Genomic DNA, 14275 nt, shown 5'->3' with positions numbered 1-14275 from the left:
CTGGCATGCATGGCACCCCTTGATCCCCCATCCTTGGCACCCCTTGATCCTGGTATGCATGGCAACCCTTGATCCTGGTATGCATGGTACCCCTTGATCCCCCATCCTGTTATGCATGGTACCCCTTGATCCCCCATCCTGGTATATATGGCACCCCTTGATTCCCCCGTCCTGGTATGCATGGGACCCCTTGATCCTGGTATGCATGGCACCCCTTGATCCTGGTATGCATGGCACCCCTTGATCCTGGTATGCATGGCACCCCTTGATCCTGGTATGCATGGCACCCCTTGATCCTCGTATGCATGGCACTCCTTGATTCCCCCATCCTGGTATGCATGGCACTCTTTGATTCCCTCATCCTGATATGCATGGCACCCCTTGATTCCCCCATCCTGGTATGCATGGCACCCCTTGATCCTGGTATGCATGGTTTCCCTCCATCCTGGTATGCTTGGCACCCCCTAATCCCCGTCACGCTGGCCACAAAAAAAATAAACAATCATACTCATCTCCTCTCTCCTCCAGCGCTGCGTACCGCTCTGCTGCCGACACTCTCAATGTGTGAGCCACGCATGGCAGGGCGCGCATGGTGTCCCTGCCATCTGCCCTTACACAGTGAAGTGCTGTGCCGGAATAATCACCGCTCCCCACGCCGGGACTCTGGGCTCAGTGACCATTCACTCTTTTCAACAGTGTGCACACTGTAGCCGCAGCGCGGCTCCTGCTGCGCTCGGCAGTCAGTGTTCCCGCTATTAAAGACCATGAATATTCACTACAACCCATGGCTGCAGGAGGCGGCTGCTGTCTCCTGTGCCCTGCTCCTCCAGCTTCCCCACCTCCCACAGCCACAGAACATATGTTCGGACTATAAGACGCACCCCCCACTTTCCTCCAAAATTTTGGAGGAAAAAAGTGCGTCTTATAGTCCGAAAAATATGGTATATTCTACTTTGTGATATATTCCTAAGAGGTCTTCTATGTATGTGTATGGAATTATACTTGGTTGGTCCACTGAAATTTATGTGATTACCCTATAGATATAGGTTTTTGTGTATGCAGAGGGCATTATATTCTGTAGGTCTATTGAGATAGATGTGTGAATCCTACAAGTACATTTGTGTAACCTCAATATTGGATTCACTATGTGTTACTATGCTACCTTGTAATTGATACTAATTAATTAGACCCACTTTCTATACGTTTCCCTATGATTTTCCTGGTTTCTTTCCCCTATTTTATATATTTTTAGCAGTTTTTATATTTAATATGAAATAGAAACATTTTTATTGATAATTTGGGTGTTCTTTCGATCTTTTGTTGTTATTTATATCTTTTGGGTGAACACCCACACATACTGTATATGTTGGTTATTTATAGTGTTGTATATTGAATGTGAAAAAGGGGGTGTACATAGCAAAAACAATTACAATGATCTTGAACAAAAACGAGTCACGACTGGTAGAGGAGGAGCGAGGACCCTGCCCGCGAGGGTTCACAATCTACAAGGGATGGGTGAGGATACAGTAGGTGAGGGTAGAGCTGGTCATGCAGCGGTGTGGTGGAGCGGTGGTTACTGCAGGTTGTAGGCTTGTCGGAAGAGGTGGGTCTTCAGGTTTCTTTTGAAGGTTTCCACGGTAGGCGAGAGTCTGATATGTTGGTGTATAGACTTCCAGAGTAGGGGGGATGCACGGGAGAAATCTTGTATGCAATTGTGGGAAGAGGAGATAAGAGGGGAGTAGAGAAGGAGATCTTGTGAAGATCGGAGGTTGCGTGCAGGTAAGTACCGGGAGACTAGGTCACAGATGTATGGAGGAGACAGGTTCTGGATGGCTTTGTATGCCGTGGTTAGGGTTTTGAACTGGAGTCTCTGGGCAATGGGGAGCCAGTGAAGGGATTGACAGAGGGGAGAGACCGGGGAATAGCGGGGGGACAGGTGGATTAGTCAGGCGGCAGAAATTAGGATAGATTGGAGGCGTGCGAGAGTGTTAGAGGGGAAGCCACAGAGCAGGAGGTTGCAGTAGTCAAGGCGGGAGATGATGAGGGCGTGCACTAGTGTTTCTGCAGATTCGTGGTTGAGGAATGTGCGGATTCGGGAGATATTTTTGAGTTGGAGTCGGCAGGAAGTGGAAAGGGCTTGGATATGTGGTTTAAAGGAGAGATCAGAGTCAAGGGTTATCCCGAGGCAGTGAGCTTACGGGACTGGGGAGAGTGGGCAGCCATTGATTATGATGGATAGGTCAGTTGGGGGGGTTGAGTGAGATGTGGGAAAGATGATGAATTCTGTTTTGCCCATGTTAAGTTGTAGAAATCTAGCAACGAAGGAAGATGAAATAGCGGACAGACATTGTGGGATTCTGGTTAGTATGGAGGAGATATCAGGTACAGAGAGGTAGATCTGTTTGTCATCAGTATAGAGGTGATACTGAAAGCAGTGAGACTCTATGAGCTGTCCCAGGCCGAAGGTGTAGATGGAGATGGAGAAGAGCAGGGGTCCTAGAACTGAACCTTGGCGGACACCGACAAATAGGGGGTGAGATGAGGAGGTGGTGCGTGAGTGGGAGACACTCAATGTCCTGTCTGTTAGGTATGAGGAGATCCAAGACAGGGCAAACTCTGTGACGCCAAGAGATGAGAGAATCTGTAGTAAGAGGGAATGGTCCACTGTGTCGAAGGCAGATGACAGGTCCAGGAGGAGAAGGACGGAGTAATATCGCTTGAATTTGGCGGTTAGTAGGTCATTGGTGACTTTAGTCAGGTCAGTTTCAGTGGAATGGTGTGGTTCGGTAGCGAGATTGTAAGCAGTCAAAGAGGGAGCAGGAGGAGAGGTGGGAGGACAGTTCAAGGTGGACATGTTGTTCCAGTAGTTTTGAGGCATAGGGGAAAAGTGATATGGAGCGATAGCTAGACACAGAGGATGGTTCAAAGGAGGGCTTTTTGAGGATGGGTGTGATCAAGGTATGTTTGAAACATGAGGGGAAGACACCAGTTGTTAGTGACAAGTTGAAGAGGTGGGTTATGGTTGGGATAAAGACTGTGGCAAGGTTAGGGATGAGGTGGGACGGGATTGGGTCAAGTTCACAAGTCGTGAGGTGTGATTTGGAGAGTAAAGCAGAAACTTGATCTTCTGTAATGGTGGAGAGGTTGGTTTTGGAGGAGGAGGGTTGAGTAGATATGATGAGGGGCTGTGGGGACTTTAGGCAAAAGCTTTGTCTGATTGTGTCAATCTTCTGCTTGAAGAATGAGGCAAAGTCTTCAGCTGAGAGGAGAGGGAGGAGGCGCTGAGGGACGGAGAAGAGAATTGAAAGTGTTGAAAAGCTGTTTAGGGTTGTGAGACAGGTAGGATATGAGAGATGAGAAGTATGTTTGTTTTGCTGCAGTGAGTGTGGACTTGAAAGTAGTGAGGGACTGTTTGAATACGATGAGGTGCTCTTTGGAGTGGGACCATTTCCTACCCCACTCAGCAACCCTGGAGGCCTGTCTCAGTTATTTAGTCAGGTTGGTATGCCAGGGTTGCCTGTTGATTGCGCGAGCTTTGGTATGTGTGAGGGGGGTGAATGAATCGAGAGCTGCAGCTGTTGGTTTTTATACAAAGCGGCAGCAGCATTGCATCGTGTAAGGAACGTATGTCTGTAATAGGGAGAAGGGATTCAGAGAGCGAGTGTAGGTCGAGGTTTTTGAGATTTCTGCGAGGGTGTGCAAGTTTGTGGAGTGAGGATTGTCCACCTGGAGATGAGAAGGCAGAGAATGTAAGTAGGTTGTGGTCAGAAAGAGGGAGAGGAGAGTTAGAGAGGTTAGATAGGGATCAGAGGCGGGTGAAGATGAGGTCCAGCGTGTGGCCATCTTTGTGAGTGGACTGCCGAAGGAGGAAGTGAGAGATAGAAGCTTAGAGACAGATGAGTGGGAAGTGTCAATGGGGATGTTGAAGTCGCCCATGATTATAGTGGGGATGTCAGCGGAAAGGAAGTGAAGTAGCCAGGTGGTGAAATGGTCGAAGAAAGTGGTGGCTGGCCTTGGGGGGCGGTAAATGACGGCCAGCTGGAGGTTGGAGGGGGAGTAGATGCGCACATAGTGCACCTCAAAAGAGGGGAGAGTAACGGAAGGTGGCAGTGGAATTTGGGTGAAGGAGCAGTTATGTGAGAGGAGAAAACAAACTCCTCCGCCATGTTTGCTGCTGGGACGGGGTGTGTGGGAAAGGTGAAATCCACCATAGGAAAGAGCAACTGGAGAGACTGTGTTAGAGGGGGTGAGCCAGGTTTCGATGATGTCTAGGAAGGAAAGTTTGTTAGTAATGAAAAGGTCGTGGATGTAGAAAAGTTTATTGCAGACGGAGCGAGCATTCCATAGAGCTCCTGTTAGTGGTACTGGGGACGCTTGGGCAGTGCGGATGGGTATAAGGTTAGAAGGGTTACGAGAGTTTGTGACAGATCATGGATAGAAAGCGGAAGTGACTGTGGGGAAGTCCTGAGTAAGGCCAGGATTATTTATTTGGAGAGATATTGCCGGCAGTGAGGAGGAGCAAGGAAAGTGTTAGCAGGTGGGAGCAGGAAAGGGCATGAGGTGGCTGTCTGTGTTTGGAGACAGAGGATTGAATGTTGAGGAACAGTTCTGAGGAGGAGGTGAGATGGATGGGGAGAATGGAGGGTGAGATGACCAGTTCCTTACTAGGTTTAGTTTTTAGGAGGTTAGTAGAAAGTGAAGGACTATAGGGGAGAGAGTGAAAACAAACAAAAACATTGTTTACTTTGACTGGGTATTTAGTTTCCTTCAGGTTAAATTCAGGTCTAATTCAGGCATCACACTTGTCTGACACACTTGCGTAGACTACGTCGGCAGACTCACTGCTCACAATATATGTGCTAACAAATGCATTCAGATGTGAAGCAGAGGGGAGAGGCCTCTGACCCATCTTTATCAGATAATTACAAATTGAGACAGATACAGGATATAAAGGCAGGCAAAGTAAAAGAGGCTGGCCATAAAGAAAAAAGTGCTGAACGGGGGTCGTGCAGGGTCCCCTTACAAACATACCAGGTTCGTGCAGACAGGAATGGTAAGGTTTATCACACAGTTGGAAAGTTGGGTGCCACACCTGTAAGAACAATAGATAGATGGAGTGCGATGATCATCGATGACAAGATGCAGACTGTATACATAGTGTTACATTCAGGTCTGATTCATGCATCACACTTGTCTGATACACTGCACAGATTCTAATGATCTGTTTTATATTCATTGACTGCTGGATAGCCAGAAACGCGCCAGATTTTAAGATGTGAATTGGATTCCAAGTTTTTATTTTTTTCCAATGAAGTCAGAATTTTTATTAATGGTTGGATGGAAGTGCTGAATTCCTCCTTGTTCCTTTGCACACATGAACTGACCAATTTGTGGAATTAGTATAGTCTATATTGCAGTAATGCAGTGTTAAATGTATAAATGTAATGTATGTATCTTGCCACAAATAGTGATTTGAGATGACTAGATAGATAGATGATAGATACTAGAATGATAGATAGATGACACATATATAGACATGATTTGTTTTCTATATTTTTCATTATCATTTGATAATTCTGAATATTAAAAAATAGTTAAAAACATTTTTATTCCATCTGCCACCACTAGATGGCGGACACAGCATATGAATATGTAAAATTCTCAATTTAATGAGCTCCCTCTAGTGGTGACTGCCGGGATATATAGATGTGTGAAGACACCAGGGGATGTGGCTCTTTATAGCAAAAGACATGAGCCCCTAACTTTTTTAAGAATCCTGGATCTAATAAATAAAATGAACTTCTAGGAATATTTCCTACCCACGATCACCACTATCCGCTGCACTATTCCCAACAAATACAACACAGTAAAGTGATTACAGCGTGAACCAGTAAAGTGCCAAACGTCTCCGGGGATATCAGACGGGCTGAGCTTTATGGGAATCAAATCAAATTAATGAAAGAAATCTGCAAATGACTCTCAGCTTATATCTGACAAACCCAGCTCTAATGCACTTTACAAACTCAGCTCCGCTGCACCGGGGAAGCTCAGTTCTGCAAAAAGGAGCAAACAACACGGCTCTGCTCTAAATGTCTATCTCACTAGCAAACACAGCTCTGCTATACCTGACCATCTCACTGACAAACACAGCTCTGCTATACCTGACCATCTCACCGACAAACACAGCTCTGCTATACCTGACCATCTCACTGACAAACACAGCTCTGCTATACCTGACCATCTCACTGACAAACACAGCTCTGCTATACCTGACCATCTCACTGACAAACACAGCTCTGCTATACCTGACCATCTCACCGACAAACACAGCTCTGCTATACCTGACCATCTCACTAGCAAACACAGCTCTGCTATACCTGACCATCTCACTGACAAACACAGCTCTGCTATACCTGACCATCTCACTGACAAACACAGCTCTGCTATACCTGACCATCTCACTGACAAACACAGCTCTGCTATACCTGACCATCTCACCGACAAACACAGCTCTGCTATACCTGACCATCTCACTAGCAAACACAGCTCTGCTATACCTGACCATCTCACTGACAAACACAGCTCTGCTATACCTGACCATCTCACTGACAAACACAGCTCTGCTATACCTGACCATCTCACTGACAAACACAGCTCTGCTATACCTGACCATCTCACCGACAAACACAGCTCTGCTATACCTGACCATCTCACTGACAAACACAGCTCTGCTATACCTGACCATCTCACCGACAAACACAGCTCTGCTATACCTGACCATCTCACTGACAAACACAGCTCTACTACCCCTGACCATCTCACTAACAAACACAGCTCTGCTATACCTGACCATATCACTATCAAACACAGCTCCGCTATACCTGACCATCTCACTAACAAACACAGCTCTGCTATACCTGACCATCTCACTGACAAACACAGCTCTGCTATACCTGACCATCTCACTGACAAACACAGCTCTGCTATACCTGATCATCTCACTGACAAACACTGCTCTGCTATACCTGACCATCTCACTAACAAACACTGCTCTGCTATATCTGACCAACTCACTGACAAACACAGCTCTACTATACCTGATCATCTCACTAACAAACACAGTTCTGCTATACCTGACCACCTCACTGACAAACACGGCTCTGCTATACCTGACCATCTCACTAACAAACACAGCTCTGCTATACCTGACCATCTCACTAACAAACACAGCTCTGCTATACCTGACCAACTCACTAACAAACACAGCTCTGCTATACCTGACCATCTCACTGACAAACACAGCTCTGCTATACCTGACCATCTCACTGACAAACACAGCTCTGCTATACCTGACCATCTCACTAACAAACACAGCTCTGCTATACCTGACCATCTCACTGACAAAAACAGCTCTGCTATACCTGACCATCTCACTAACAAACACAGGTCTGCTATACCTGACCATCTCACTGAGAAACACAGCTCTGCTATACCTGACCATCTCACTAACAAACACAGCTCTGCTATACCTGACCATCTCACTGACAAACACGGCTCTGCTATACCTGACCATCTCACTGACAAACACAGCTCTGCTATACCTGACCATCTCACTGACAAACACGGCTCTGCTATACCTGACCATCTCACTAACAAACACAGCTCTGCTATACCTGACCATCTCACTGACAAACACGGCTCTGCTATACCTGACCATCTCACTGACAAACACGGCTCTGCTATACCTGACCATCTCACTGACAAACACGGCTCTGCTATACCTGACCATCTCACTAACAAACACAGGTCTGCTATACCTGACCATCTCACTGACAAACACAGCTCTGCTATACCTGACCATCTCACTGAGAAACACAGCTCTGCTATACCTGACCATCTCACTAACAAACACAGCTCTGCTATACCTGACCATCTCACTAACAAACACAGCTCTGCTATACCTGACCATCTCACTGAGAAACACAGCTCTGCTATACCTGACCATCTCACTAACAAACACAGCTCTGCTATACCTGACCATCTCACTAACAAACACAGCTCTGCTATACCTGACCATCTCACTGACAAACACAGCTCTGCTATACCTGACCATCTCACTAACAAACACAGCTCTGCTATACCTGACCATCTCACTGACAAACACAGCTCTGCTATACCTGACCATCTCACTAACAAACACAGCTCTGCTATACCTGACCATCTCACTAACAAACACAGCTCTGCTATACCTGACCATCTCACTAACAAACACAGCTCTGCTATACCTGACCATCTCACTAACAAACACAGCTCTGCTATACCTGACCATCTCACTGACAAACACAGCTCTGCTATACCTGACCATCTCACTAACAAACACAGCTCTGCTATACCTGACCATCTCACCGACAAACACAGCTCTGCTATACCTGACCATCTCACTGACAAACACAGCTCTGCTATACCTGACCATCTCACTGACAAACACAGCTCTGCTATACCTGACCATCTCACTAACAAACACAGCTCTGCTATACCTGACCATCTCACCGACAAACACAGCTCTGCTATACCTGACCATCTCACTGACAAACACAGCTCTGCTATACCTGACCATCTCACTAACAAACACAGGTCTGCTATACCTGACCATCTCACTAACAAACACAGCTCTGCTTTACGTGACCATCTCACTAACAAACACAGCTCTGCTATACCTGACCATCTCACTGACAAACACAGCTCTGCTATACCTGACCATCTCACTGACAAACACAGCTCTGCTATACCTGACCATCTCACTAACAAACACAGGTCTGCTATACCTGACCATCTCACTAACAAACACAGCTCTGCTATACCTGACCATCTCACTGACAAACACAGCTCTGCTATACCTGACCATCTCACTGACAAACACAGCTCTGCTATACCTGACCATCTCACTGACAAACACAGCTCTGCTATACCTGACCACCTAACTGACAAAAACAGCTCTGCTATACCTGACCATCTCACTGACAAACACAGCTCTGCTATACCTGACCATGTCACTGACAAACACAGCTCTGCTATACCTGACCATCTCACTGACAAACACAGCTCTGCTATACCTGACCATCTCACTGACAAACACAGCTCTGCTATACCTGACCATGTCACTGACAAACACAGGTCTGCTATACCTGACCATCTCTCCGACAAACACAGGTCTGCTATACCTGACCATCTCACCGACAAACACTGCTCTGCTATACCTGACCATCTCACTGACAAACACTGCTCTGCTATACCTGACCATCTCACTGACAAACACAGCTCTACTATACCTGACCATCTCACTGACAAACACTGCTCTGCTATACCTGACCATCTCACTGACACACACAGCTCTACTATACCTGACCATCTCACTGACAAACACAGCTCTGCTATACCTGACCATCTCACTGACAAACACAGCTCTACTATACCTGACCATCTCACTGACAAACACAGCTCTGCTATACCTGACCATCTCACTAACAAACACAGCTCTGCTATACCTGACCATCTCACTGACAAACACAGCTCTACTATACCTGACCATCTCACTGACAAACACAGCTCTGCTATACCTGACCATCTCACTGACAAACACAGCTCTACTATACCTGACCATCTCACCGACAAACACAGCTCTGCTATACCTGACCATCTCACTAACAAACACAGCTCTGCTATACCTGACCATCTCACTAACAAACACAGCTCTGCTATACCTGACCATCTCACTGACAAACACAGCTCTGCTATACCTGACCATCTCTCCGACAAACACAGCTCTGCTATACCTGACCATCTCACCGACAAACACAGCTCTGCTATACCTGACCATCTCACTGACAAACACAGCCCTGCTATACCTGACCATCTCACTAACAAACACAGCTCTGCTATACCTGACCATCTCACTGACAAACACTGCTCTGCTATACCTGACCATCTCACTAACAAACACAGCTCTGCTATACCTGACCATCTCTCCGACAAACACAGCTCTGCTATACCTGACCATCTCACCGACAAACACAGCTCTGCTATACCTGACCATCTCACTGACAAACACAGCTCTGCTATACCTGACCATCTCTCCGACAAACACAGCTCTGCTATACCTGACCATCTCACCGACAAACACAGCTCTGCTATACCTGACCATCTCACTGACAAACACAGCTCTGCTATACCTGACCATCTCACTAACAAACACAGCTCTGCTATACCTGACCATCTCACTGACAAACACTGCTCTGCTATACCTGACCATCTCACTGACAAACACAGCTCTGCTATACCTGACCATCTCACTGACAAACACAGCTCTGCTATACCTGACCATCTCACTGACAAACACAGCTCTGCTATACCTGACCATCTCTCCGACAAACACAGCTCTGCTATACCTGACCATCTCACTGACAAACACTGCTCTGCTATACCTGACCATCTCACTGACAAACACAGCTCTGCTATACCTGACCATCTCACTGACAAACACAGCTCTGCTATACCTGACCATCTCACTGACAAACACAGCTCTGCTATACCTGACCATCTCTCCGACAAACACAGCTCTACTATACCTGACCATCTCACTGACAAACACTGCTCTGCTATACCTGACCATCTCACTGACAAACACAGCTCTACTATACCTGACCATCTCACTGACAAACACAGCTCTGCTATACCTGACCATGTCACTGACAAACACTGCTCTGCTATACCTGACCATCTCACTGACAAATACAGCTCTGCTATACCTGATCATCTCACTGACAAACACAGCTCTGCTATACCTGACCATCTCACTAACAAACACTGCTCTGCTATACCTGACCATCTCACTAACAAACACAGCTCTGCTATACCTGACCATCTCACTGACAAACACAGCTCTGCTATACCTGACCATCTCACTGACAAACACTGCTCTGCTATACCTGACCATCTCACTGACAAACACAGCTCTGCTATACCTGATCATCTCACTGACAAACACAGCTCTGCTATACCTGACCATGTCACTGACAAACACTGCTCTGCTATACCTGACCATCTCACTGACAAACACAGCTCTACTATACCTGACCATCTCACTGACAAACACAGCTCTGCTATACCTGACCATGTCACTGACAAACACAGCTCTACTATACCTGATCATCTCACTAACAAACACAGCTCTGCTATACCTGACCACCTCACTGACAAACACAGCTCTGCTATACCTGACCATCTCACTGACAAACACAGCTCTGCTATACCTGACCATCTCACTGACAAACATTGCTCTGCTATACCTGACCATCTCACTGACAAACACAGCTCTGCTATACCTGACCATCTCACTGACAAACACAGCTCTGCTATACCTGACCATCTCACTGACAAACACAGCTCTGCTATACCTGACCATCTCACTGACAAACACAGCTCTGCTATACCTGACCATCTCTCCGACAAACACAGCTCTGCTATACCTGACCATCTCACTGACAAACACTGCTCTGCTATACCTGACCATCTCACTGTCATTATGAGAAGGAGCTGAGATAAGTTTGGCCATGTAGCAGAGCTGAGTATGTCATATACTAACAACGTTATTCCCTTCCATGGCATGGCAGGAAATGAAGTCACTGCAATTCAGAAGACATTTTGGAGCAGTTCCAGCTCTGCTACATCTGTACATGCAGCGTCAGGCTGCTGCCCGTGGGTCACTGACCGGCGACTCTGAATACGTGAGCGTCGTCCCCGGAGAAGCTCCTGCGTCTGTGATTTCCACAGAGAGTGGAATGTCGCTGTCAGGCGGACGAGTTATGGAGATGAGGAATTATCTCCCATCCACATGATAATCATATACCTGATTATGGATCCGGCTCAGGTAACAGCTGACTAGCCACTTAACCCTTTAAGGACCCGACATGTTCCGTTTTTTGCTCTTTTGCTTTTCTCCTTCCTTCTTACAGGAGCCATAACTTGTATTCTTCCTTCCCCTTCGCCCTACGAGGACTGGTTTTTGACTTTTACTTTTGAATGACGCCATTGATTTTACCAAATAATGTAGTGAAAAACAGAGAAAAAATTACTAAAATGGTTTAAAAAAATCACAATGCCGCCATTGTTTTGGGGATTTTGTTTTCACTGCGTTTATTGTGCAGTAAAAACCAGCTGGTAATGTGATTCTCCAGGTCAGTACGATTACGGCGATACCAAACATATAACATATAGGTTTACATATATATATATACACACAAACCTGACCAGCACCTCCTAATGTGAACTGGTGCCAGCTGCCGTAACTATCTATAATATAACGCTGCAAGCGTCCCTCTGTCTGAAGCCTCGATAGACTGCGCATGCGTGACGCTCAGTCTGGCTCCAGACAGAAGCAGGCATCCAGCCGTTACAGGTAAGAGGGGGTGTATGGCGCCGGAGATCGCGGTATGTGTAGACACTGAACGCATACCGGGATCTCCGGCGCCATACTTGCATACTTACCTGGGAAGAGCGTTGCCGCGGCGCCTCTCTTCTGGCCGGAGACCGGGGGCAGGAGTGAGGCATCGGATCGGCGCGTGCTCATAGCGCTATCCATTGCCATTTTACTGAAGACATATTTACAGTGTGTCTTCAGCAAAATGGCGCCGGACAGCGCGGAGCTCCGGCTCCGCACTCCTCCCCCAGCCTCCGGCAGAAGAGGACACAGCAGCGCTGGAGCACAGAGAAGAAAGGTGAGTATAACTGTTTATTTTTTTTTGTATGTGTGTACAGTGTGAAAGGGAAGAGGGGGCCACACATACCAGGATTGTGGGGTGAGGGGACCACGCATATACCAGGATTGTGGGGTGAGGCGACCACGCATATACCAGGATTGTGGGGTGAGGCGACCACGCATATACCAGGATTGTGGGGTGAGGGGAGCCACGCATACCGGGATTGGGGATGAGGGGAGCCACGCATACCGGGATTGGGATGAGGGGAGCCACGCATACCGGGATTGGGATGAGGGGAGCCACGCATACCGGGAATGGGAATGAGGGATGCCATGCATACCGGGATTGGGATGAGGGGAGCCACGCATACCGGGATTGGGATGAGGGGAGCCACGCATACCGGGATTGGGATGAGGGGAGCCACGCATACCGGGATTGGGATGAGGGGAGCCACGCATACCGGGATTGGGATGAGGGGAGCCACGCATACCGGGATTGGGATGAGGGGAGCCACGCATACCGGGAATGGGAATGAGGGATGCCATACATACCGGGATTCGGATGAGGGGCCATGCATACCGGGATTGGGGATGAGGGGAGCCACGCATACCGGGATTGGGATGAGGGGAGCCACGCATACCGGGAATGGGAATGAGGGATGCCATACATACCGGGATTCGGATGAGGGGCCATGCATACCGGGATTGGGGATGAGGGGAGCCACGCATACCGGGATTGGGATGAGGGGAGCCACGCATACCGGGATTGGGATGAGGGGAGCCACGCATACCGGGAATGGGAATGAGGGATGCCATACATACCGGGATTCGGATGAGGGGCCATGCATACCGGGATTGGGGATGAGGGGAGCCACGCATACCGGGATTGGGATGAGGGGAGCCACGCATACCGGGAATGGGAATGAGGGATGCCATACATACCGGGATTCGGATGAGGGGCCATGCATACCGGGATTGGGGATGAGGGGAGCCACGCATACCGGGATTGGGATGAGGGGAGCCACGCATACCGGGAATGGGAATGAGGGATGCCATGCATACCGGGATTCGGATGAGGGGCCATGCATACCGGGATAGGGATGAGGAGTGCCATGCTACCAGGATTAGGATGAGGGGCCATGCATACCAGTATGGGGATGAGGGATGGGGTACCATGCATACCAGGATAGGGATGAGGGGTGCCACGCATACCAGGATTGGGGGTGAGGGGTGCCACGCATACCTGGATAGGGGATGAGGGGTGCCATGTATACCGGGATTGGGGATGAGGGGTGCCATGCATACCGGGATAGGATGGTGGGGACAGGATGGGGGCAGCACAAATACCAGGAGGGGGGCAGCACATACCACACATACCAGCATGGGAGACCATATACCAATAAAAATGCTCGCCACCCGGGCGTAGAACGGGTTCAATAGCTAGTAAAATATATCAAAAGAATGCAGCAGCCTCCAGCAGCAGATATGTCTTAACAATGAAAATATTAAATGTAGGTGTTT

The sequence above is a fragment of the Phyllobates terribilis genome, unplaced genomic scaffold (assembly GCF_046119375.1).
Source record: "Phyllobates terribilis strain yellow unplaced genomic scaffold, ASM4611937v1 Scaffold_7__3_contigs__length_470593459, whole genome shotgun sequence".
NCBI classification, from domain to species: domain Eukaryota; kingdom Metazoa; phylum Chordata; class Amphibia; order Anura; family Dendrobatidae; genus Phyllobates; species Phyllobates terribilis.
Note: the sequence above shows the minus strand (reverse complement) of the source record.